At 35.9% G+C, this 25212-nt stretch overlaps 1 protein-coding gene across 7 annotated transcripts in view; it reads right to left on the bottom strand.

The window, feature by feature from the left end:
* The window catches only part of LOC129764702 (chloride channel protein 2), a 151566-nt gene that overhangs the window by 65260 nt on the left and 61094 nt on the right, over nucleotides 1-25212 (bottom strand). The gene's annotated exons all lie outside the window — the stretch shown is intronic.

The raw sequence follows: 25212 nt of genomic DNA, 5'->3' as shown, positions 1-25212 counted from the left end.
TTCTCTATGCGCAGGGCCCGAAATTTTTGAAGATAAAAAAATGTAAATCGACTCTCCTCTCAGTAGCTCGCTTCGACTGGGACTATCAGTTCACGTTGTATCCGAGTTCAATTTTGTGAAACAAAACATATAGAGAAACGGTTTTATTTCAACAAAATTCACAAAGGGCCTGGCCGGGTAAGGGAGTAAAAAGTGCCCCCAAACCAAATCACACGCTGTATGGCAAATATTGTTTAGGATATTAAATAAGCAATTTTGACGGTTTATTTGAACCCCTATGTGGTTTAAAATGGGATCTATAGTGAGAAATGTACTTTTTCGTTTACTTCATTTCATCCTCCAAAAATTCGAGATAAAAATTTGAAAAACATACTGAATGTGCATCTTACTACGGTGTATTATCAAACAAAAAATTTCATAAAAAATTAAAGTACTAAAAAATATTAAGATTTTGACTTTTTTTGTGATTTAGAGATTCAGTGTTACTCTAATTCATATTTAAATGTGTTCATACGGCTTTTCTAGATATGTGTGATTTTTTTCAGCGTTGCGCGGTTCAAAAAAATATATTTTTTTATATTTCCAAAGAGTCTGGCTGGGTAAGGGAGCAAAAAGTCCCCCAAACCAAATCACCAGCTGGGTGGAAAATATTGTATAGGGAACTAAATAAAACATTTCAGCAGTAGTACCATATATTTGAGTCCTTATATGGTACACCATAGGATCTAATGCACCTTTTCGTTTTTTTCACGCCATTCTCAATAGCTTTGAGACAAAAATATGAAAAAATACAGAGAGTACACTGGAAAGTACTAAGGTGTATCGATAAATATCATCAAACTATTTTTTCATCAAAAAACCTAATAATAATAAAAAATTAAATACGCAGTACAAAATAATTCTATATATTTTCTGGCATTTCGAAATTTAAAAAAAAAAATAACTTTGGGACCCACTTCTGCTCTAATTTTTATTTAAATGCTTTCGTATGTGTCTTTTTTTCTACGTGTGGCGTAATTTTTCCTGAATTTTCATGAGCATTGCGAGAAACAAAAATAATTTTCTTCATCGTCTGCATTATTATTTTTATTTTCTTGAAATCGATTATTTTATTGTATTCGTGGTTTTCAATTGTAAGATTTAAAAAAAAATGGAAACAATTCGGATTTTTTAAGTGTTCTTCTCATTAATCCGAATGATCTCTCCACAAGGACTTTATTTTTTTAGACATATGAAAAACAAAATTTAAAAAATATTAGAGCAGTAATGGGTCTCTAAATTCAAAATAAATTAAAAATGCCCAAAGGCAAAAAAACAATTTTTCTCGCGTAATCCTCTTAAAAATTCAAAAAAAAATTACGCTACATGTGGAAAAAAAACAACACATTCGAACGCATTTAAATGAAAATTAGAGTAAAATTAGGTCTCAGAGTAATTTTTTTTTCAAAATTTCGAAATGCCTGAAATATAAATATTTTTTTTGTACCGCGAAAAACACTCTAAAAATTCTGAAAAAAATGACATATGCCAAAAATAGACGTTGGAAGAAATTTGAATACAAACTAGAGTAGTACTGAATTTCAAATAAAAAAAAATAAAAAAAAAATTTAATTTCAAATAAAAATAAAAAATTATTTAAAATTTTTTTAGTGTTTGATTTTCTGATGAAAAAATTGTTTGAAAATATTTATCGATATACCTAAGTAAGATGTATTTCCAGTATTTTTTTTCATATTTTTGTCTCAAAGCTATTGAGAACGACGTGAAAAAAACGAAAAGGTGCATTTTTCACCATAGATCCTATGGTGTACCATATAAGGATATTTTACATACAGCTGTTGATTTGGTTTGGGGGACTTTTCTCTTCCTTACCCAGCCAGACTCTTTGGAAATATAAAAAAATATTTTTTGTACCGCGCAACACTGAAAAAAATCTGAAAGAAATCACACATGTCTAAAAAAGCCGCAGAAACACATTAAAATATGAATTAGAGTAGTACTAAATCTCTAAATTCCAGATTTTTTTTTAAATTTCAATATTTTTTTTAGTACTAAAATTTTTGTTGAAATTTTTTTGTGATATTTTTTTCTTGATACACCGTAGTAAGATGGCGTGAAATAAACGAAAAAGTACGTTTTTTCACTATAGATCCTATGTTAAACCACATAGGGGTTCAAATAAACCGTCAAAATTTCTTAATTAATATCCTATACAATATTTGCCATACAGCTAGTGATTTGGTTTGGGGGCACTTTTTACTCCCTTACCCGGCCATACCCTTTATCAGTGATTCTGAACACAACACCACACATTATTTTATATGTGTGTGTAATTTTCGTGTACGATACAAAATTTAGCTCACCTGTAGTATATGTCAAACCACGTTGAACTCAAACATCGATACATGCATACGTGATACATGGAAGAGAGAAACGAATTTATTTTGAAGAAAGTCACTTCAATGTGCATATGGAAGTCCCTTTGACGGGGATGGATGAAATGAGATAGTCGAGTCGTAGAGTGAGAGCGTAGCTAAACGCCCGAATGACTGTCGAGTCATGTTGACGGAGAAACTGCTGGATGAAGCCAAAACTCATTTCCAATTGAATACGAAGGCGAATTTCTCCATAGTCCGCTGACTATTCTCAGTTGAATATTACTTTACTAATACTAATACACTAATACATTTAATGTGATTCTTAGAATACAATTCAAGCGGATAATAATTATCTATTTTGTCATACACCAACTCTCTACATAATGTTCTCGGATAAAAGTTTTGAAAACGACAACATTTTTTTCCTTTTTTTTTTGTACCGTTCCGAATCATATTTCGGACGCTTAAGGCATATGATGCAGAAAAAAGATCTAAACTTTATGCACAGGTATTATTTGGCAGATATTTCCAATAAATTAGTTCAATATGCTTTCATGCTTTCTACTTTGGTACCTATTTGATTGAAAACATAGTAAAATCATCGAATAAAATGCTTTTCAAATGAAGCGAATAAGAATCAAACTTCGGACACTAAATCGAATTTCGGACAGATTGAATTCAAATTTCGGACACTTAATTTTGTAATTTTATGGACGAAAATTACATTACACTTGATTATATTTTATAGTCAACTGCGAAACACTTACCAAGCAATCACAGTGAACTGTTAACGATGATGAGAACTGATGAAACACGGGAGAAATTTAAATATTTATGAACGGGTAAATTCTACGTGCTCACGCAAAACAAACGTCAAACACAAACGATAATGAGTGGTGGTTTTCCTACTATGTGATAATTCAAATGTTATTCTCAAATGAAGTGATAGTGAAACCAAGGGATCACTCTAAAGAAGCAATTGTGATATCAAATTTATAGTTGTATCATCAGTGCATAAAGCATTTCAAGATATTAGAACAAAGTGTCCGAAATATAATGTTGTCCGAAATATGATTCAGAACAGTACATCAAATTACCAGCGAGTATGATTTTGTGGGTCTTCTTCAGCAGTAAAAATAAACAAACTTCTAAAAATACTCGTACTGCGCTGACAGATTAAATTTGAACTCTGATTCACGTCTTATCAACGCTTCCTGATACATACTATTTGCAAGCTTCTCTATTCTAACCTCTCCAATTGTTCCCCACACTTCAATCTATTGCCGTTAGACGCTAGACGATGTAAAACAGTCTCAGACGAAGGCGCTGTGATTAGGATTGGAGCTTAGCCATCCTTGACCTGCGCTAGGCGCTCGCAAAAATCTTCAAGCTGCCAGCAGTCTGAGTTCGTCGCACGTCCCGATGATAAGCAAACAGGATTCTGTTCACATTTGGAAAACAAAATCGGTCGGAAATTCAGCATTGCGTTGATAGCGTTTTGTACGTACCTTTAGAAAAAAAAAGTGAACATATCAATCAGCTGATCAAATTATTGATGACACACTTTTCACCCGAAATACGATAAAAGCACATGGTGGCTTGCGAAAAGTGTTATTCGGATATCATGGATCTGATATCATTTAGCGCGTTTGTGTTTTATCGCGTGTGTTAATGGAAGTCAATAAATGGGTTTGAAATTTTGCAAAGTGCCTGCAACTCAGGATTTTTTCAACAATTCTGCCATATAATATGTAGTATTCCTTTAAGTCTGCGCCTGTTTGCGGTGTGCCAACAAGGTGCAGAATTGACAACAGGCATTGACAACAAATCTGTTGCCCGGTGAACCATGTGAATCCGCAAACGATTACATAGTGGGGGTTATTCCGAGAGTCGCCTCTCGACGTGACAGTCAAATTCGCGCACGCGTCTGTATTCTGAGAATCGATGTAAGTAAAAAATGTCAGGTGCAATGAACTCTGTACATTTGTCATTGTACTTCTGAGTCACCTACCTGATTCTTAGAATTAGGTGAGAACTGTCATGTCAGAATAACCCTCAGTATGATTCGTCCCTCGATCTATCGCCAGTTGATAACACCTCGGAAAGATATATATGGTCGGTGTTAAGTCAGACCGGACCATGTGACATTTTTATGATTTCGAGAAATACGAGCTTGAAGTTTGGTTCTATAAGGGGCTTCCATTGAGCATTCGAAACAATTTCGATACGTTACTCCTGTTGCACGCGTAATTTTCCAAATCAGATTAATGTGGTATGTAGCTTAAGAAATGCATAACCTAATGCAATAAATAACTAGAAATTTTAAATTTTGCTACTTGGTCCCCTCTGACTTAACACCGACCATATGTGTTATGGAATGGCTATATGTTACAACAAACATGACACATGATAACAGCGTAAGTGACTCTGAGAATGGACTGTTTAGACCTAGAATTATTTGGGAAGCAAACAAAAACATAAATTTTGTCGAATAAGCGCGAGTGGTGGGTTTTCTAAATAATGTCCGGCTAATTATTGATTGATGATCTGAAATGTTTGACGAGAGGATTCTGAATTATGCTGTGTCATACAAAACCCGTCAGAAATGAGATAATAATGTCTACTCCCCAACGACAGATGAAATTATCATGCATGTTTGGACGGAGAATAAAAGGAAGGCTGGCCAAACTTCTTTAGCTAGGTAAACTTAGAATTAGAGGAGGGTTAAGGCTCATGAGCCACTTATTTGAAGCGGTTTGGTAGAAAGGTTTTTTTATCACCTTTCGAGCGAGCGATTCACGCATGCATGATTCGCAGTGGTATATAAAAACTGGACCTCGCTGCTACATTAGTTGCTCGTTATTCACAGCACTGATGGGGATGGGGAAATGAGAACGCTCCCAATTTTTATTAAACGGTTTTATATAAATTCAAACCAATCCATTTATGGATACGTGAATCGTAATGTATAGCATATCAAACAAATCTCATAAAATTTCCGTTTCGACTAGAATGCAAATAATCTAAAAACCGTTCGCTGCAAAACAGGAGTTAACGCTAAAATTATTTCATGAAAAACATGACATGTTTTATGATTTGGCACGCTTACTGGAAGACGTAGTCTTACGTCGAAAACATGTTTATAAACCAGTATAAACAGCGGAATTAACTACGTAGGAGATATCTATACAGTAAAACCTGTTTTTGTGCGATTTTCTGTTCTTGTGCGGTTTTTTTTTGTGCGATTTTTTTTTGTGCGGTGTATGAAAAGAAGCATATTTGACGAAGTTATCGTTTAGTTTTTTTCGATGGTTTATATGCATTTCAGTGCGAAAAACACATATTTGCGTCTCAATTATCCACTTCTGAAATCATTCCCCTCCTCTCATCAAATTCTCATCAAGTTTTTCTAAGTTTTTGCATGACATGGTTTCTAACAGCAACACGTTCCGACATGCTACTAAAAGCACAAAACAACCACGCGCAACCGAAAAGGCAAAGTGTCCCATCGCAAAGCAGGGAAACAAAAGGAAATTGAATGGTGAATGGCGTGGATTTGAGCTATTTTCTATGGAAAACTTTTTTTATGCGGTCCCTATCAACCGCACAAAAAAAGTTTTTTTCAAAATGTGTACCGAACACATTTTTTTAAAGCTGCTGGTGAAGTTTCGCACAAAAAACAGGTTTGCCTGTATATACAAAAATGGAGTGATGTCTGTCTGTCTGTCTGTCTGATTCTTATGGACTCGGAAACTACTGAACCGATCGACATGAAAATTGGTATGTAGGGTTTTTGGGGTCGGGGAAGGTTCTTATGATAGTTCGAAACCCCACCCTCCTCTCTAAGGGGGGGCTGCCACATAAATGAAACACAAATTTCTGCATTACCCGAGAATTAATCAAGCAAATGAAACCAAATTTGGCAAATGGAGGTTTTAGGGAGCAATAAATGTTTTTATGGTGGTTTGACACTCCTTCCCCTTCTCTAAAGAGGGGGGAGGGGGAGGGTGCTGAACAACTCGAGAGCTAATCAAACATATGAAATAAAACTTAGCATATAGAGGTTTTAGGGATCGATAAACGTTTCTATGGTAGTTCGACACTTCTCCCCCCTCTCTCAAGGGAGGCTCCCATACAAATGAAACACAAACTTCTGCATAACTCGAGAACTAATCAACCAAATGAAGCCAAATTTGAGATGTGAGGGTTTTTGGGTACGAGCAATGTTTCTATGATGTGACACCCTTTCCTCCTCTGGAAAGAAGAAGGGGCCCATAAAAATAATGAACATATTTCAACCAAACATGACAAACATGACATGGGAAAATTCGAAATATTCAATTCGCATGCGTTCTACAATTACATATTGATAAGCGTTGTTAGTCTATTTGATGTTTGAAATGAAAAGAAATGAAATTTGGGCGGGACGAAGTTTGCCGGGTCAGCTAGTATTAGATAAAATATAGAATAACTTACATTTTTATTATTCTTTTCTTTTAATATTTTTGGAACGTTATTTTTTATATCTTTCCATCTTTACAAATGCTCAGATTTTCGCGAAAAGTGGAAAAATGACTTCAAAAATGACTTTTTTTGAAAATTCATAACTTTTGAACTACTGGACCGATTAAGATGATCAATATATCAAAATAAAGCCAATTACTTAGTTTTAGGGAAAATATTATGCTTACCAAAAATTTGGATTTTGTTTTCGTAATTATTGATTGTATTTGTTTTTTGTTGTTATTCTATATTTTATCTAATACTAGCTGACCCGGCAAACTTCGTCCCGCCCAAAATTCATTTCTTGTTATCACATCCACGTTTTCCTAAATTTCATGACTTTTACCAAAACTCGACATTATAAAATCAGATTATTTTCAGACACAATTCTCGTGCAAGATTTTTCATCCACTTGCAAATAACATGTTTCTCCGTTACATGGAATAAATATTTGATACAGAAAATATGATAGAATGAAGACATGAAGACCTAAATCGGACAATTCCTTTCTCCAGTTTTGCACTTATCAACACATTCGGCGATCCAGTTTTATTTATATAGATAGAAGATGATATAGGAGTGCGTTTTATCACATTAAAATCCATTTCCACTTTCGAACGAAGATCAATTTCGACATTGACTAGTTTTATATTTTTCTTGGAAGCTGGGGATTTTTATATAACGTATCCAAAAACTAGAGATGTGTTTTTTTCGTCTTCAAGTTATGAATTTTCAAAGTTACCGATGGTTAAAAAATCAAATTCTTCCCCTTTTTCCGAAAAAAAGATTTTTTTTGTAAAAACCATAACTTTGGAACTACTGGACCGATACCGATGATCGACATATCAAATCCTAGCCAATAATCTAGTCTTTTTTGAAAAAAAATGGATTTTTGTTGCAGTAATTATTGATTGGTTTAGTTTTTCATAGTTTTGTCGGTTAAAGATAGAGGGCGCTATATTTTTTTATATATTTTCATGAAAGCTGATTTTTTTATATAACATAACCAAACATCAAAAATGTGTCTTTTTTCGTTTTTGAGTTATGATTTTTCAAATTTAACTTGTTTTCAGCCTTCGTTCAACTGTAATATTTTTCTAAAAAACAACAACTAATTGTCTTTAGCCTGACATGTCGATCACCTGAATCGGTCCAGTAGTATAGATGTTATGAATTTTAGAAAAAAGTGATTTTTGGGAAAAAGTGGAAAAAATATTTTTCGGACCACCTTAAAACGGAAATGGGCACCCTGATGAAAAAAATAAAAAATACAGATCTAATGTTTTGCGACAAAGAACAACCACTTTTCACGAAAATCCGAGAACCACTATATCGGTTCGGCATGGAGTGACTGTATACTTTCTGTTTATCAGAAAAAATCCGGGCCAAGCTGAGACAATTCATGAATTGGATAAACAAATAACCTTCTAGTGGAAAAGAATCGAATCGAAATCGAAAAAATATTGTTTCATTACTTTCCATCAATTGTTTAGGACAAACATTGTGTGCACGTGTTATCGTTATAACCATTATCGGAATGTTTGTGTAAATTTAATAATGTCGGTAAGGGTTTCTTTTTTCTCGTATTGAAATCCGATTGATCATGATCTTTGATGGAACCTAGGTTGAGTCTCAACAGAAAATATGAAAAATTGCGCGAATCAAATTATTACATACAACATTGTCGGGTGAGAAACATTTTTTACATACAATTTGCGACTTTTAATGAAGAATCACAAATAAATTACTTTGCTCATCTCTACTCCATGGTCTGGTTTCCTTATTCGTTCTTACATGTTTTTCGTGACGAACAAGGTGAGTCGTTGCATATGGAGAAAAATTCTACGTTTGCCGATAGCAATCACTTATAATTATATAAGCATTACAACTCTTACAACCCGTTTGGACTTCAGTTCAATTCATAAAACAAAAGGTTATATGAAGAGGGGCCATCATTTAGAGTACTGCATGAGTTAAGTTTACCGAATTCTGAACAGTTACAAAAACTCAATTCAAAAACAATTGTTCTCAAAGTCCTATGTCAAGATCCCGTCCGTGCTTTCCTTTCACTTTTTTATGAGGGCGTATCCAGAATTGTTTATCTTTCTGTCAAAGAATCATCACTCAAAACAGGGTTACCACATTTAATTCTGTAAAATTCTCTGAAAAAATCTGTATCTCTGTGTTTTTAGCAAAAAAAATCTATATAAAAAATCTGTCTCAAAAAACTAACGGAAAAAAATGAGAAGAAATGATTATTTTCATTTGGAATTATTTTTTTATTTTTTATGGTTTAAGTCGTATCAATACAACAAAATAAATCATAAAAAAGTTTTGTTATAAAGCTTGTTTTTCAACCCTTCACAATGAAATCAAATTTACGCGAATTTTTGCGAAATTTGCTTTGCCCACATCAGAAAGTTGGAACAAGACAATTCAAGCCTGCTGCAGAATAATAAACAATTTTCTGAATTTCTATCTATACTCTACTGAATTTTCTGATATTGAATATTGAATCGAGTTCGACATACTCTTGAAATCACACTTATGTGTAATAGGAATTTGTTTCACCAACTCTCGTACAACTTGTTTTCGTTGTAAGGGCGATAGATTGGCGAATACGCATGATTGCGTAATTCAATATGAAAAACTCGAGCGAAAACACTTCGCAAGAATCAATTTCGCACCTCAAAAAATCGCATATTCCAAAACAAGCTTAGTCCTCTAAATTGTATAATATTCATACATGGTGATGTTCTACCTTCTCATTCTAACAAATGAAAAAATGGCATATGGTTCAACGTTTTCATAAATCAAGATATCTTCATGACTCAAAGAGAAAAAAACGAAGTTTATTAGTAATTCATATTTAATATTTCCAAAAATATCGAAGGGGACATGTTTGAGTTATAAAAAAATGAACATGAAATTCGATTTTTGAGTTAGATTTATTAATCAAAATATTAGTTTTCCTGAATATATTATTTACATATTTTTCATATTTTTTTTGTCATTTAGAACTATTATCATCAAACCGGAAGTCAAAGCAAAATTATAGTCTATGTTCTGGAATATATGTTCAACTATTGATGACAAATCATATAACAAAGTCCATTTGTATGTTTTGAAACGGAATTGAAAATACAACATTAATGTTCAACACAAAAGTATTTGACTGACAAAAAGCCAATCTAACTATAAAATATTCCCCAACTGATAATTCTTGTATGAAATTTTCTCAATTTTACTATAACATCGTTTACTTGAGTGATCCATGTATGAAAACGCAAAAAACGGGTTTGTAGTGAGTCAAAATATTGTCACGGCACGCTAGAATGGGTAGTATACTTTTTGTGACGTGACAACTACTTATTGAGACAGTTCATACTTCTCTATCTGTGGACCGATCTTACCCAAATTTTGGAGTTTGTTGACCCTCATTGTTTGCTAAAAGAAATCCAAGTACAAGAATGTTTGAACTAAAGTTCATCTATTATTCTAAAAAAAAATATCTATTTTTATGACGTGACAACTTTTCCAAATATCTGTTTTACCAACCATTTGAAATTTAATAAATTACATAAATTACATAAATTACAAAATGAAACCTAAGTCTAGCCACTGCCCTTCAAACAAGTATTTAGTTATTCATTAAATGGTACATGGGCATTTAAGTTTGGTTAAGTAAGTGCAGAGATATCTCAATAAACATAAAAATAGTGAAAACTTCATATATTTTAAATATAATTATGTAGTTTTTAAACGGTTTTATTTAGCTTGCCCTATAATCTGTTTGTATGTTAAAGGGTGTGTCACATCAAATTGCATCACTGAAAAAACGCTGTAGAAATTTAATTTTTAGGGATTATATCTTCAGCTTTCGCTTATAATCAGATAAGAGTGTATAGATCACGTTGGCCATGCTTCACTGTCAATTTTTCGTAAATTTGGAAAAATGTCGTCGAACAAAAAAGAGCGTCGTGAATTAATCCTGTGCACTCATTTCGAGAATCCGGAGTTGTCACATCGGGACATCGGTTCGATGCTGGGAATCGTCCAATCCTCGGTCAGCAGAGTACTAAAACGATACTTCGAGAACCTAACCATCGACCGGAAGGTGAAGAACGGCAAAAATGGATGCTCCGTCAGTGAAAAAGATCACAAGCGCGTAGTTAAGCAGTTTAGACGTGATCCGAGAAGTTCGTCCGGGATGTCGCCAATGTATGCTGTAAGGCTCCTAACAGCGACGAAAGGCAAAACATGGCGGAGAAGACGCGAGCCCGGAAGCTGTACACCGAAATGCTGACGAAGCCGCATTGCCTGGTAATGGACGACGAAACCTACGTCAAAGCGGACTTTCGTCAGCTGCCGGGCCTGTTGTTCTTCTCCGCAGAGGACAAATTCAGCGTTCCGGAGGAGATTCGCAAGCAGAAACTATCCAAGTTTGCCAAAAAGTACATGGTGTGGCAAGCGATCTGCTCTTGCGGAAAGCGGAGCGCCCCCTTCGTGATGATCGGCACGGTAAACGGGCAGGTTTAGCTTAAGGAGTGCACACAGAAGCGCTTACTACCACTATTGAAGCAGCACGAGGGCCCGACCATCTTCTGGCCGGATCTCGCTTCGTGCCACTATTCAAAGGACGTGTTGGTGTGGTACGAATCCAACGGGGTCACCTTCGTGCCAAAGGAAATGAACCCGCCCAACGCGCCGGAGCTTCGCCCAATAGAGAAATATTGGGCGATTATGAAACAGGCCACCCAAAAGTTGTCAAATCGGAGGCGGACTTCAAGCGAAAATGGATTTCTGTTCAAAAAAAACTACAACCTGACGTTGTACAGAACCTTATGGACGGGGTAAAGAGGAAGGTGCGAGCATACGGGCTTGGGCTCGAAGTATGAATAAAAAGAAAATGCCAAAAGTTGTTTAATAGTTTTTATTTTACTGTCAGAAATTTTCAAAAGGATCGGTCTACTGGGCGAATTTCTACAGCGTTTTTTCCGTGATGCAATTTGATGTGACACACCCTTTAGTATGTTTGTAACGTGTTTGTCTGTAGCGCTGACCCACATTAAAAGAAATTTGACCCCTTTCCTGTTCACCGATTGATCTGAAATTTGGAACACACCTTTATCTCTGTAGTCTTTATAAAACTGCGTATTTCATGATCTCGAAAATCCAAGATGGCGACTGCTACAAAATGGCGGATTACATATTTTCTCAAAACTTCATTAATATGGGTATCAAATGAAAGGGCTTGACTAGTAGAATACGGTTATTTATGATAAATGTAAATCCAAGATGGCTACCACTACAAAATGACGGACTACATATTTTCTCAAAACCTCATTAATATGGATATTAAATGAAAGGGCTTGACTAGTAGAACAAGGTTATTTATGAAAAATGCAAATCCATCAAAATTCTACCAAATGGCGGACTACATATTATGTCAAAACCCCTCTAATATGGGTATCAAATGAAAGGGGTTGACTAGTAGAACACGGTTATTTATGAAAAATGCAAATCTATGATGGCTGTCACTATCAAATGGCGGGCTGCATATTTTCTCAAAACCCGATTAATATGGGTATCAAATGAAAGAGCTTGAATAGTAGATCACAGTAGATCATGAAAAATCCAAATCCAAAATGGCCGCAATCACCAAATAGCAAATTACTTCATTAAACGGTTTTATTTAGCTTGAACTCTTCGTATGTATGTTTGTATGTCTGTAGGGTTGTCCCACATCAATAGAAATTTGACCAATAGGAACTGACCGAATTTATAAAATACCTTTATCTCTGCTGTCATTTTAAAACTGCTTATCTTGAAAAATCCAATTTGGCTACAAAATAGTTGATTCCATATCATCTCAAAAAAAAAAGGTTTATTGAGATATGTGTATCAAACGAACGAACTTGACTTGGAGAACACTCTATTTATTTTCTGCAATCCACTCAATATCGGTTTCAAATGAAGTTTTTTGACTGATAGAATACAGTACAATGTTTTATTGTAGAGAAATATTCTAATGAAACAGATAATGTACTAAAAACTAGAAAATAAAATAATTTTAAAAAAACTTTTTAAGTTAAACGGTTTAATTGTGATTAAACATAATAATGTACTTTTTTTTTTACAGGTACCAACCATTGAGGAAGACATCCTCAATGGTTGGTACCTCAAAAATCAAATTCGTTTAATAACTTAACGTTTAATAACGTTTAATAGCATAACTTTATTATTATGTATAACATTATAAATTTTCTCCCAAAAACATAATCTAAAGTTTGGTTTTTTTGTGCATAACCTCATGGAATGAGTCCATTGCAAAAATTTACGGAACGAAGAAAATTTGTGACAAATTAAGCCCTTGAAATGTTTGATGCAATTGCTATGCATTCATTACTAAAAAGATGGTGCACCGAAACGGACTCAATCAAAGTGTAGTTATCAATGACATATCGCAACCCAGTCAGGGCAAACTAAGCATTGGTGATGGCATCAATCTCCGAGAACAGCTTCCGCATTTTGTTAGGCTCGACGGATGAAATCAGAATTGCAAACAGAAAAAGATTGTGGAGAGCAACCGAAAGCCTCACAGTGCGGGCCGAATAAATTGATGGAAAGGATGTCTACATGGAACTAGATAACCAAAGAACGGAGCACAAAGTTGCTAGGAATGATCATACATAAAAATCTAAACTTCAAACTTCATACGAATCAAATAAGAACACGACTCGTTTTAGTTAGTTGTTATCCTCGAGCGTCTCTCTGTCTTTCAAAAAGAAAAACGTTTATGTCATTGGAAAACTTTCTCCTGAATGCTGAATGCACTCATCAACTGTAATGTTTTTGATACATTCTTACCAACTTTGTTGTTGTATGAAATTAATATTGAGCCAGGGTTATTCTTCCATCGAAATCGGATGAAAAAATGCCGAAGAACAATAATAATGGATAAACCATAGAGGTAAAATTAGCTGACATGTCGATAAAATCTCATTCACTTTCATTTCTTAAACTGATCACCAGGGTACTTTGTAAACAGTTACACAATACAAAGGTTATAACGGCAGGTAATAATTGTATAGAAAGAATGCAGTGATTATGAAATAAACATGTTAGTTGATGTTGACCAACTATGTTGACTTAAATGTGTAAATTTTAGTGTAATATAGTTCTATCAGAAACAAGTACTTATAGATTATTCTCAGAATACAATCAATCTGGATGCGCAAATGTTGAACTTTCTGAAACCTGCCAATAAAAAGATCTTTGCTGAGAACACGAAATTAAAATTAAAAAAAAATAAATGAAAAGAAACGCGTAATTTACGTAAATGACGCCAAAGTGCTTTTGCAAGTTGTTAAAGTTTACTATTCTCTTTATTTTAACTGAAAAACTGTCGACAAGAACAATTCTAATGAATGGCTAAATATATTAAAAGCAGCACTTTTAGTGATGTAGGTCAGGAGCAAATACATTTTAGTTGACAAACTGAGAGTCTCCGATAGAGTGTGTAATAACGGTTCAACTTATTGTAATTTACTAATCACAGCATAGCAACAACCAGCGATAACGTACACTATCAACTCCATCTCCTTCCCCTTGGTAACCCAATTCCTTCAGAAGCTCCAGCGTAAATAAATCACTCCGACTTCGTTTGAATGTCGACTTCGGCCGCTTCGCTTTGGTTATCCCCATGTCTGTCGACGGACAATTGTCTGTTCAGAATGCTATTTTCACTGGGTCACACTGCGTTTCAACCCACCGACCCCCGCGTGATTCAACCGACTTTCTTTTTTTTTTGCGAAAGACCGTCCGAGACGATAACCGTCTATTGACTGCGCGGTAGTCTCAAACAAAATTGGCACGACATGTGGAAAGCGTTCCGGACTAAGCACTATCGATAAAAGTTCCGCGGTGTGAAAAGTCATAAAAAAGCGGTATTTCGGCAAAAATGATATCGGCAACGGGAAATATTCGCTATAGCAAATATATCGAACCGCGGAGAATTCGTTGTGCGATAAAAATCGCCTACCTCCGATCGGTCATGTGATAAGATTGTCAGCGTAGATATCGCGTGAGAGAACACCACGAGCCTCGACACCACGTAGATAATATCAACGGTTTTAATCGAAAGGATGTATGCAAACTAGTTGTGTAGCTTGAACCGCTTCGTTCGGACGCTAGCTTCGCGTTGAGTTTGAAATTTTCTACGTATCGTTCACCACCACGTAGTTTTCAATCCGATCCAATCATTTTATGGGAATTTTTCCGGAATCGATCGAATGACCTGTGCATAAATTATTAATATTGAAACGGAAATTGACACATATCGCAGGATGATTGACAGGGTTAATGTTAGATTAATCGATGTTGATTTCAAAAAATAACCGTTGATTTCTACGCGAATTTATACAGGAAGTATTAAATAAAAAAAGGAAGTCGATAGAGTGAATGATATGAAACCATTTATTCACGCAGCAAGTGTCAAGTGTCAAGTTTTGATACAGAGTAAAATTGAATTCAGTGATATTTCTTGACATTTACTCTAATCTAATTTACTAATTTAAATTTACTCTAATCGATCGATCGCTCGTTCACCTGATGGACTATCATTCCCGACGCGCCGTTTGGAGTTCTTGAATAATTACTAGGGGATGTGGGGGTAAAACGGACATGTTAAGAAGAACCTGTATATAATATCTATCTTTGGAAACTCATGTTTCCCAAAACTTTGATGCAGTTTCTTGCAATTCAATATACTGTTTTTTTACCTAATTGGTCAAATATTTTACAAAAAAGTGTTTTTCATTGTTTTTTTACTGAAATCAAAACAGACCGAAAATTACAAAATTTTTTTCGATGCAGGTAATATGGACATATAGTGGGGGTAACATGGACAGGTTTGTAATATATGAAGCGTAGAGGTTTATCGATCGCGAGAGGAATTATTTGATTCAACCAAGGTCTGAACTCATCACGAATGTCCGTTAGATGAAGAAAAAAATCGAAATCATTCACCTAGAAATGATATCGTGCTTTTCAGCACGGACATACCCTCAACTATTTTGCTTTTGGTTCCAGTTAGCTTCTAAACAGTCCACATTTAGCGATTTTATTTCCATTTATAGACGCAGAGCATTCCTTAGGAATAGATTAAACAGACTTTTCATAGTCCATCTCACTTCTACTGGCAACTGTCCGTTTTACCTCACCAGTACAATTATTTCAATGTGGAGGCGATCTGGCATAGTGGTAACATTCATACCTCTCACGCAGAGATCACGAGTTCAATTCTCACTCCCGACATTCTTCCAAAAATGGAAGTAAAAGTGACGAACCAGCCGAAATGTGTTGAAAGTCACTATAATAGTGAAAGTCACTATAATAGTATCGCTTCTCTGTTCACTCACAAATCAAAATATAACCATCAGCGAATTGAGTTTTGTTATTATACCACTCAAAATGCTTAATATCGAGGCAGCTAAAATTACATCCACACGCGGAATCATGTATGATTTTCGGTTTCTATTTCCCTTTTCCACATTTGATTAGTATTCATTGCCATAGGGTGGCTTAAATATTATAGAATAACATATAGATGGTGTTCTTATTAACTAAAACCTGAAATTCAAATTGTAACTATACAAATCAACCACCTGTCCATATTACCCCCACTGTCCGTATTACCCGCGGCTCCCCTAAACTATAATTGATGTCATATTTTCTTCCAAGAACAATTCTAGATATTAGCTGTATATCTCTGATTCTACAAATATGTAGGACTACATATTTATTTTATTCAAAACACTTCTTTTATCACTTCAGATATTATTTTGAAACGAGTCGAAATTTTAGACTCAACTCTCTAGTCGAAAGTCTTGATGACCATGGGCCAATGCACAATGGTCCAGGGGATGAATTTAAGTGGAAATTAGCATTTAGAGCTCGACTGTTATTCTCTAGACAAAAACTGTCTCCGACAAAGTTGTTACATATAATAGAGCGCCTTTTTTCTAAGTTGCGTTAGGGTCTTCATGGTGAAAAACAGTTTTTCTGCTCTAACTTTTAAATTTCAAACTCTACATCAAAACTGTTTTCAAAGGAGTTTTAGACCTTACTAATACAAACATTTTGCAATGCAGAACTTGTCAATATCTCAACTTCACTCAAAGTTATTGATATCTCTTCCCAAAAAAAAGCTCCCTGCAATTGTTTGTCACTCTTTCTGGGACAAACATAAACGAAGTTTGTTGATGGCATTTGAAAAAGCATATTTCACTCTACATAATGTGTGATTTTCAAAACTATGTTATTTTTCGTGTTGGAGCAAATTGAAAACATGAGTGAACCATGGTAACCATGAAAAAAACGATTTTTTACTCTAACTTTTATATTTAACATTCTACATCAAAATTGTCTTGGTACGAATTTTAGAACTTATCGATACAGCGCGGACTCAATTATATACAGTTTCGGATTTATTTTCACTGTATATAATCGAATCCTGTATATAATCGAGTCAAAAAAAATATTTTTTAATCGTTTTTCATGCATTTGTTTTCGTTCTTTGAATGTAACAGAAGAATTCAATTTTTGATTCATCCCCTTAAAGTTATAAAATACCTTTCTCATATAAAAAATCCGAATTCATTCGGGAGGTGATAGAGGATCATATTTGATGGAAAAAATCCTTCTACGCTAATGCTCGAATTTCAACAATGACAGAGTTATAGAACTTTTTGTTTTTTGTTGCCTCAAACTGGCCCTACATTGAAAAGTACGTTACAGAAGACAATTCTGTTGCTTCCATTAGAAAGATGAGAAAATTTAGTACAGGATGTAGTTGTGAAATATCTAAATTAGTGGATTTCAATAACATTTTGGAAGTGAAAAACTTCAATGTAAGTATTTTTTAATGTGTTATTATTGATTTTGCCCTAAAAATTCACATTGAACTTGAAAAATTTACTATTTTTTTTTAAATCTGAAAACGTGAGAAAAAACGTTTTAAACCGCATTTTGTTTTTCAAACGGCCACCATTTTGTCAAAAAAAAAACATTTTTTTTACGTGTACGAGGTTTATGCGATAGCGGCATCTTTACTGAATCAGAATCTGTTCGATTTTTCAGATAACCAGAAGGGCTGGAATCGTGTACGCCATGACACAACTTTTTTTTAACCCTCTCACTTCGTCAGCTCTTAACTATTCTAGTTATGAACATTTTTTCTCCATTCAATTTTTGTTTTATTGTTAAAAGATAGATGAACAAATAATGATATAATAGATAGTAAAGATATTCTTTGTTCTATTTTTACGGAGCTCAAAAAACGCCCGAAATTCGTGTCTCTACACTAGAATACCCCCTTAAATGCGTCTCCTGGACCATTGTGCAATGTTTGCGTGGTTCTACAGCACAATATACAAGCTGATCATATGTCCCAATAACAATAACAATAAGTAAACATACTTATGTCAATGCACGCATTTCAGTGAGTATTCATCGCGAATGCTATCACGGCGCTTTTTTACACAGTAGACACACACACTCGGTCACAGGTGATTATATGTTGTTCCACCAGCACCATTATTGCTCATTTTTCAACCACTCCAAAGCCAAAGTATAGGGCAACGCATAAAATCAACAATAATGTGTGCGTGTGATGTAGAAATACAGAAGCATTCTCCAACAGACGACAAGAAAATCGATGCGGTGCTTTCACAGAATTGCACTACTGAGGCGGGTGAGGCGCGTTTCTCCGGTGGAAACGTGAAATATGATCCTCTATCACCTCCTGAAATATTCAGGATCAGCTATATAACAACCTGTATATAAAAATATTCTAAACAAATATAAAGTTTTCGATATTTAATTCAATTTATGAGAATATTTTTCAACAGTTTAATCATTTCTTTAAATTTTCATAGAAAGTTTGTGAATTCTCAAAAAAATCTTCCAATCGGGCAGCATGTTTCACAGCAAATATAAAAAATTAAATGGCAAGAATCGGGGCAGTAGCTGATTAATGCGGCGTTGAATTTCTCTCTAGTAAACTGTTCGAATTTCATAAGTGGTGTTTTGATACGGATATTACCTGTGACCGATCGTATTCCGCAGTGGGCAAAGAACTACACTCGACAAAAAATTGAAGCGCAGAATGGGGCATCGAAAATTTTAAGTGATTTTTGAAACGCTGTAACTATTATAAAATAATGCATACGTCAAGGCAACAACTGGAGCTTGTATAGAATATTTTCAAGTTTGCAGTGGGTAGTGGGCGGTTTTGACCATCGATTTGCTGTGCGTTCATTATCTCATAAAATATTCTTAATTAAAAATTAAAGGATAATTATTCATTCGACAGGGAATACCCCTGTAGTAAATGGTTCTACTGAAACTTTCTATGAATTAAATGAAAGCAAAATAAACAGGTTGATTGGATTGTTATTGGGAATATAGTTTAAAAATCTACAGAAAAATCTCTATTTTTCCTTAAATGTCATTTAAGGAGACAACGCATACACTAGGGTGCTAATGCAAATGGTCTAGGGTGCTAATGCAAATGGTCATCTCGAATTTCAAAAAGTTACCCCATAAAAAATGTTCACCACCTCGGAAAAACACCCTATGCAAAATATCAGCTCAATCGGAATTGAGGGAGAGTGGCGCAAAGTTTGAGTTTTTTTTTTTTTTTAAATCGAAAAATCATCCAAGGGGGGAGTAAAGGAAATCGGGGTTTTCAAATTTTTTGATGCCAAATGTCTTGAAATGTCATGGAACGTCGTGATCTAGTGTCATCTCGAAAAAATTTTTTTTTGTCAAAAAATCGGACTTCATTTACTGGTGTCACAAACGTTAAAATTTGAGTTTTTTGAAAACCGAAAAATCACCGGAAATCGGGGTTTTAAAAAAAATAATGCCAAATGTCTTAAAATTGCATGACACGTTGAGATTTACAGTTATCTCGAAAAAAATTTCTCGACGAAAGCTTTCAGTTCTTGCTGTAGAAAACTAGCATCGTTCGGCTTCCGTATCAAGAAAAACAGTTTGATGTCGTCAGCGTACGACAACTCGAGGCATCTCAGAGAGTAGATGACGTCATTCATGTAAAGTAGAAACAGCAATGGCCCTAGATGGCTGCCTTGAGGAAGGCCAGATGTCACGGGTAAGGGAGGAGAAATATAGTCCCCAATTTTGACAAACATACTTCGACCAGTTAGGAATAAAGTGAAATGTTCGGTTATTTTGGTTATTGTTTAAGGTTTATTTGAAGATGTATTTATGATTTTTTGAGTTCACAAATAATGATTATTGCGCTGTTGCGTAGATGCTGTTTGAAAATCGGTACCTTACTGATGGTATCGGTTCTGAAGCAACGGAGTGTCGCAGAACGAATTGCAATGAATATTTTGAAACTTAAGGACAATACCATGTCCCATACAGAAACCCAACAATCCGGCTTGCGATCACAACTCGTATAGGCCGATTGCAATGTTATCCTGTATTCGTAAATTGTTAGAGAAAATGATTCTACTTCGTTTGGACATGTGGGTCGAAACGAACAATTTGCTGTCAAATACGCAGTTTGGCTTCCGCCGAGGTAAAGGGACAAATGATTGTCTGGCGCTGCTATCTTCTGAAATCCAAATCGCATTTGCTCGCAAAGAACAAATGGCTTCCGTTTTTCTCGATATCAAAGGGGCATTTGATTCAGTTTCCATGGAAATTCTCTCAGAGAAGCTTCATAATCGTGGACTTTCACCAATTGTTAACAATTTCCTGTACAATTTACTGTCAGAAAAGCACATGATTTTCTCTCATGGCAGCTCGAAATCTTCTCGTTACAGTTTTATGGGCCTACCACAAGGCTCCTGCCTAAGCCCCCTCTTGTACAGTTTTTACGTCAATGATATGGATGATTGTCTAACTAGAGACTGCACGCTGAGACAACTTGCAGACGATGGAGTTATTTCCATCACGGGTACTAATCCCGTCGTTCTGCAAAAGTCGTTGCAAGATACCCTGAACAATCTGTTCACGTGGGCCCTCAAGCTGGGTATCGAATTCTCTACGGAGGTCGTTTTTTCTAGGAAGCACGAACCCGCCCAATTCCAGCTTCACCTATCCGGCAAAACGATCCAACACTCTATGTTTTTCAAATACCTGGGTGTATATTTTGATTCTAAGTGTACTTGGGGGAGACACATTGCGTATTTGAAACAGAAATGCCAGCAAAGAATAAATTTTCTCTAAACAATTACCGGAACATGGTGGGGTGCCCATCCAGGAGACCTCATTCAGTTGTACAAAACAACGATATTATCAGTGTTAGAATATGGCAGTTTTTGCTTCCGATCAGTTGCCAGGATTCATATTCTCAAGCTGGAGAGAATACAATATCGTTGCTTGCGTATAGCCATGGGGTGTTTGCATTCGACACATACGATGAGTCTCGAAGTTTTGGCAGGAGTACCCCCGCTTACTCTTCGGTTCACAGAATTATCCTGCAGATTTCTCATCCGTTGCAAGATCATGAATCCATTGGTAATTGATAACTTCGAAAATCTACTCCAACTGACTCCTCAGTCAAGTTTTATATCTTTATACCATGAGTACCTTACACACGTCGTGCACCCTTCACCAGGCATCTCCAACCAAGTTTGCTTCCCATACTTTTGCAATTCCTCTGTCATTTTTGATCTGTCCATGCGACAAAAAATCCATGGAATCCCAGATCATCTACGCTCAGATTCTATTCCGCCGATATTTTCGGCAGAATATGGGAAAGTTAGATCTGATAAAATGTTCTCTACTGACGGTTCATTCATAAACGGGTCCACTGGCTTTGGCATCTTCAATGAAAATTCCAGTGCCTCTTTCAAACTCAAAGATCCTTGTTCCGTGTATGTCGCTGAACTGGGTGCGATATATTACGCATTAGGGATCATTGAAACATTACCCATCGACCACTAATTTATTTTTTCAGACAGTCTCAGCTCAATAGAGGCAATCCGCTCAATGAAAGTTGATAAACGCTCATCTTATTTCCTAACAAGAATAAGACAACTATTGAGTGTTTTGGTCGAAAAATTATTCACGATTACCTTAGCATGGGTTCCCTCTCATTGCTCGATTCCGGGGAATGAGAAAGCGGACTCGCTAGCTAAGGTGGGCGCTTTAGAAGGCACACTTTTTGAAAGGCAAATTGCTTATAATGAATTTTTCCACATTCCTCGTCAGTACACGCTCGTAAGTTGGCAGCGCATGTGGAGTGGAGATGAGTTCGGTCGTTGGTTACTCACGATTATCCCTAAGGTCTCGACGAGTGCATGGTTCAAGGGATTGAATGTAGGTCGTGATTTCATTCGCGTGATATCTCGGCTTATGTCCAATCACTACAACCTAAACGCGCATCTCTATCGCATTGGGCTCGCAGCAAACAATCTTTGTGATTGTGGCGATGGCTACCACGACATCGAGCATGTTGTCTGGTCGTGTATCCGGTTCCATGCTGCTCGCTCTCAGCTCTCTAGAGCACTGAGAGCAAAAGGCAGACAATCGGATATCCCTGTCCGGGATATCTTAGGTAGCCGTGATCTTGATCTTCTGCTTCATCTATACCTGTTCCTCAGAAACGCCAATGTCAACGTTTAATGATGTTTCCTTCGTTGTGTCCCTGTTTCATGTCCCTCCTATCCGATCTATAAACTTTTACTTAGTCGCGGCAATACATACACACTCTTTACAGATACACGGGCCAAAGGTTGTGCAGTCCACTGATGATTCAACAAGAGCCAAAGGTTGTACCGCTCATGATAACTCTACACGAGCTGATGATTGCGCCGGCTAGTGACCATTCTATCCTGGATTCCTCGAGTCGAGAAAGACGCACCACGCTAGATATGAGGTACAGACTAGGGGGGCGTTGCTGATTAATGGTCAGCTGCATCCCAATAGGAAGTATCCCGTGTCGGGCACACGTACAGAGCATCGAAGACTGCGACATACCAATTATGAGAACACTTGTAATACTAACCTCGAGTCAACCGCGAGTAATCGGTTACAATTACTAACATAGTCTAAGCAAACATTGTCAAAATATTGAACTCCCGGCCCCGTTAGGCTGACGCCATATGAGCCTTAATAAAATATATATTTTGGATAAAAAAAAAAAGGACAATACCTAAAGCGTTACATATGGGTTTTGAGAATTCGAAAAATTGCCAAAATGGCAGCCATTTGTTATGAAAAATCGCTGTTTAGAAGCTCATAAAAAATCGAAAAAATGAGATATTAAAAAACGGCTATGTAACGCCTTAGATAGTTCATTTTTACATGCTGATACAAAATTTCAGCCAAATCGGTCGATACCACCATTTGAAAAATTTGGTTTCGGGAAAAAAACGCGTTAAAAATTCGCACAGCAATACTACACTTGCAACTTCTGCAAGACCAGGTGACACACACACAAAGCCAAACACTGATGGCTAGAAGCGAACTATAATCATTTACACTCATCTCTTTTTTCGCCTGCATTGCCATGGCTCGGATGATTGTGTTAATTGCAATACCAGATGCAGATCATATGAAATATTCGCTAGCGTTCACAGTTCGAGGGGAAACATAAAACACTAAACGAGCAGAATAAGCGATCTTTGTTGTTTCTGGCACAGAAAGATTCTGACAATTTTCCTTCATCTTCTTTTTCTTGTTGAATTAAGAAGACTTTAAACATTTCAGTTCATTCATCTCTAGTCTAGAAACTTTCCTACTCGTTCACCTCCATGGCCTTGAGAAAGGCACTAGATCCCTTGCTGTTCTGCTCGCCCAGCAACAGTGTTGTCCAGTCGGTGTCCTCACGAAGAATTATGAATGGAAGAATAAATTTTCGTCAGAGGAGATGCAATATGTATACGCTAGCAACAGTTTATTTACTATGCATGGGTGGAGTTCACTTCGCAAATATTCTCTTTTCGTTATCCTCCTTCGTTGTTTCTATTCTAGTGGCTGCATAAGTTGCCCGTTATTGACAGCCCTGTCCGGGAAAGCACACAAATGGACAGAACAAATGTATGGGGGAATGAGAATGCTCCCAATTTTCATCAATTCAAACCATATACAGACTATGGGATTTTAATGTATAGCATATCAAACAAATCTTAGAAAATTTCCGATTCGATTGGTATGCAAATCGTTAAAATCCGTTCGCAGCAAAAATAGTTATTAACGTTAGCTTTATTTCATAAACGTGACATACTTTCTGATTTGGCACCCTTAATATAAGACGTAGTCCTACGTCAAAAATTCTCACATAAAGAGAACTCAAAAGGTTAAAGCTCGTCATCTTACACCATCTCACATCAGAAGACGTCTGAGTTTTGCCAAAGCTCACATGAACCGACAGTGGGGCATGGTATGTTATGACAAAGAATGTTTCCAAAAGAATACATTTTGCTATATACCATAACGAAAAGTTCTTCAATGTATAGGTTACCTTCACTGACGAAAAAAATACAATTTGGATGGTCCTGATGGTTTCAACGGGTACTGGCGTGATTTACGGATGAAGGAACAGTATTTTTCAACCAGGAATTTTGGTCGAGGCTCGTGCATGGTTTGGGCGGGATTTAGCACAACCGGAAAGCTCAAGAAAGCTTTCACATCATTCAAGGATAACATACATGTTCTGGAATCCTCTCTCCTACCATTTTTGCGTGGAAATCGTCACAAAAATTCACATTCAAGCGAAACAATGCTTCTATTCATATCAGCAAGGAAACTAAGCAATGGATTAAGGACCGAAAACTTATTTTTTTGGACTAGCCAGCTCGCTTTCAAGACTTGAATCCTGTTGAATCCAGTTCTGAAAGGAAACCCAAGAAAGAAGATTGAGAATTTAAAATATTATTATATTATACCAAATTGTTGTAAACAAATTGTGAAATTGTAGACATTGTGAGATAGTAGTGAGAATAAATTAAATTGTGTTGCACAAAACTGATTTCCAAACCCGAGAGAAGCAACCAAGGAAAGAACCACCCGGAGGGCAAGGGCCCATATTCCAAGTAAACAACAATAAATAAACAAACAACTCTTTTGAACGAAATTGACGTTAAATATACTTTATTCTAAGCATCCAAAAGTGTATGAATGTATCTTGTTGAAATTCTAACTGTTTGTGTTGCAACGAAATAAAATCAGGGTGATCTTATAGAAGTTGGACAGAGTGTATATCCCATGAGGTGACTTCATATTTTTAGCTGCAACTTTCCAACGAAATCAGATATCGAAAAATCCTTTTAGAACAACATTTCTGCGG

The sequence above is a fragment of the Toxorhynchites rutilus genome, chromosome 1 (assembly GCF_029784135.1).
Source record: "Toxorhynchites rutilus septentrionalis strain SRP chromosome 1, ASM2978413v1, whole genome shotgun sequence".
Taxonomy (NCBI): Eukaryota; Metazoa; Arthropoda; class Insecta; order Diptera; family Culicidae; genus Toxorhynchites; species Toxorhynchites rutilus.
The sequence above is the reverse complement of the archived record's forward strand: the minus strand, read 5'-3'. Positions and strand labels throughout refer to the sequence as shown.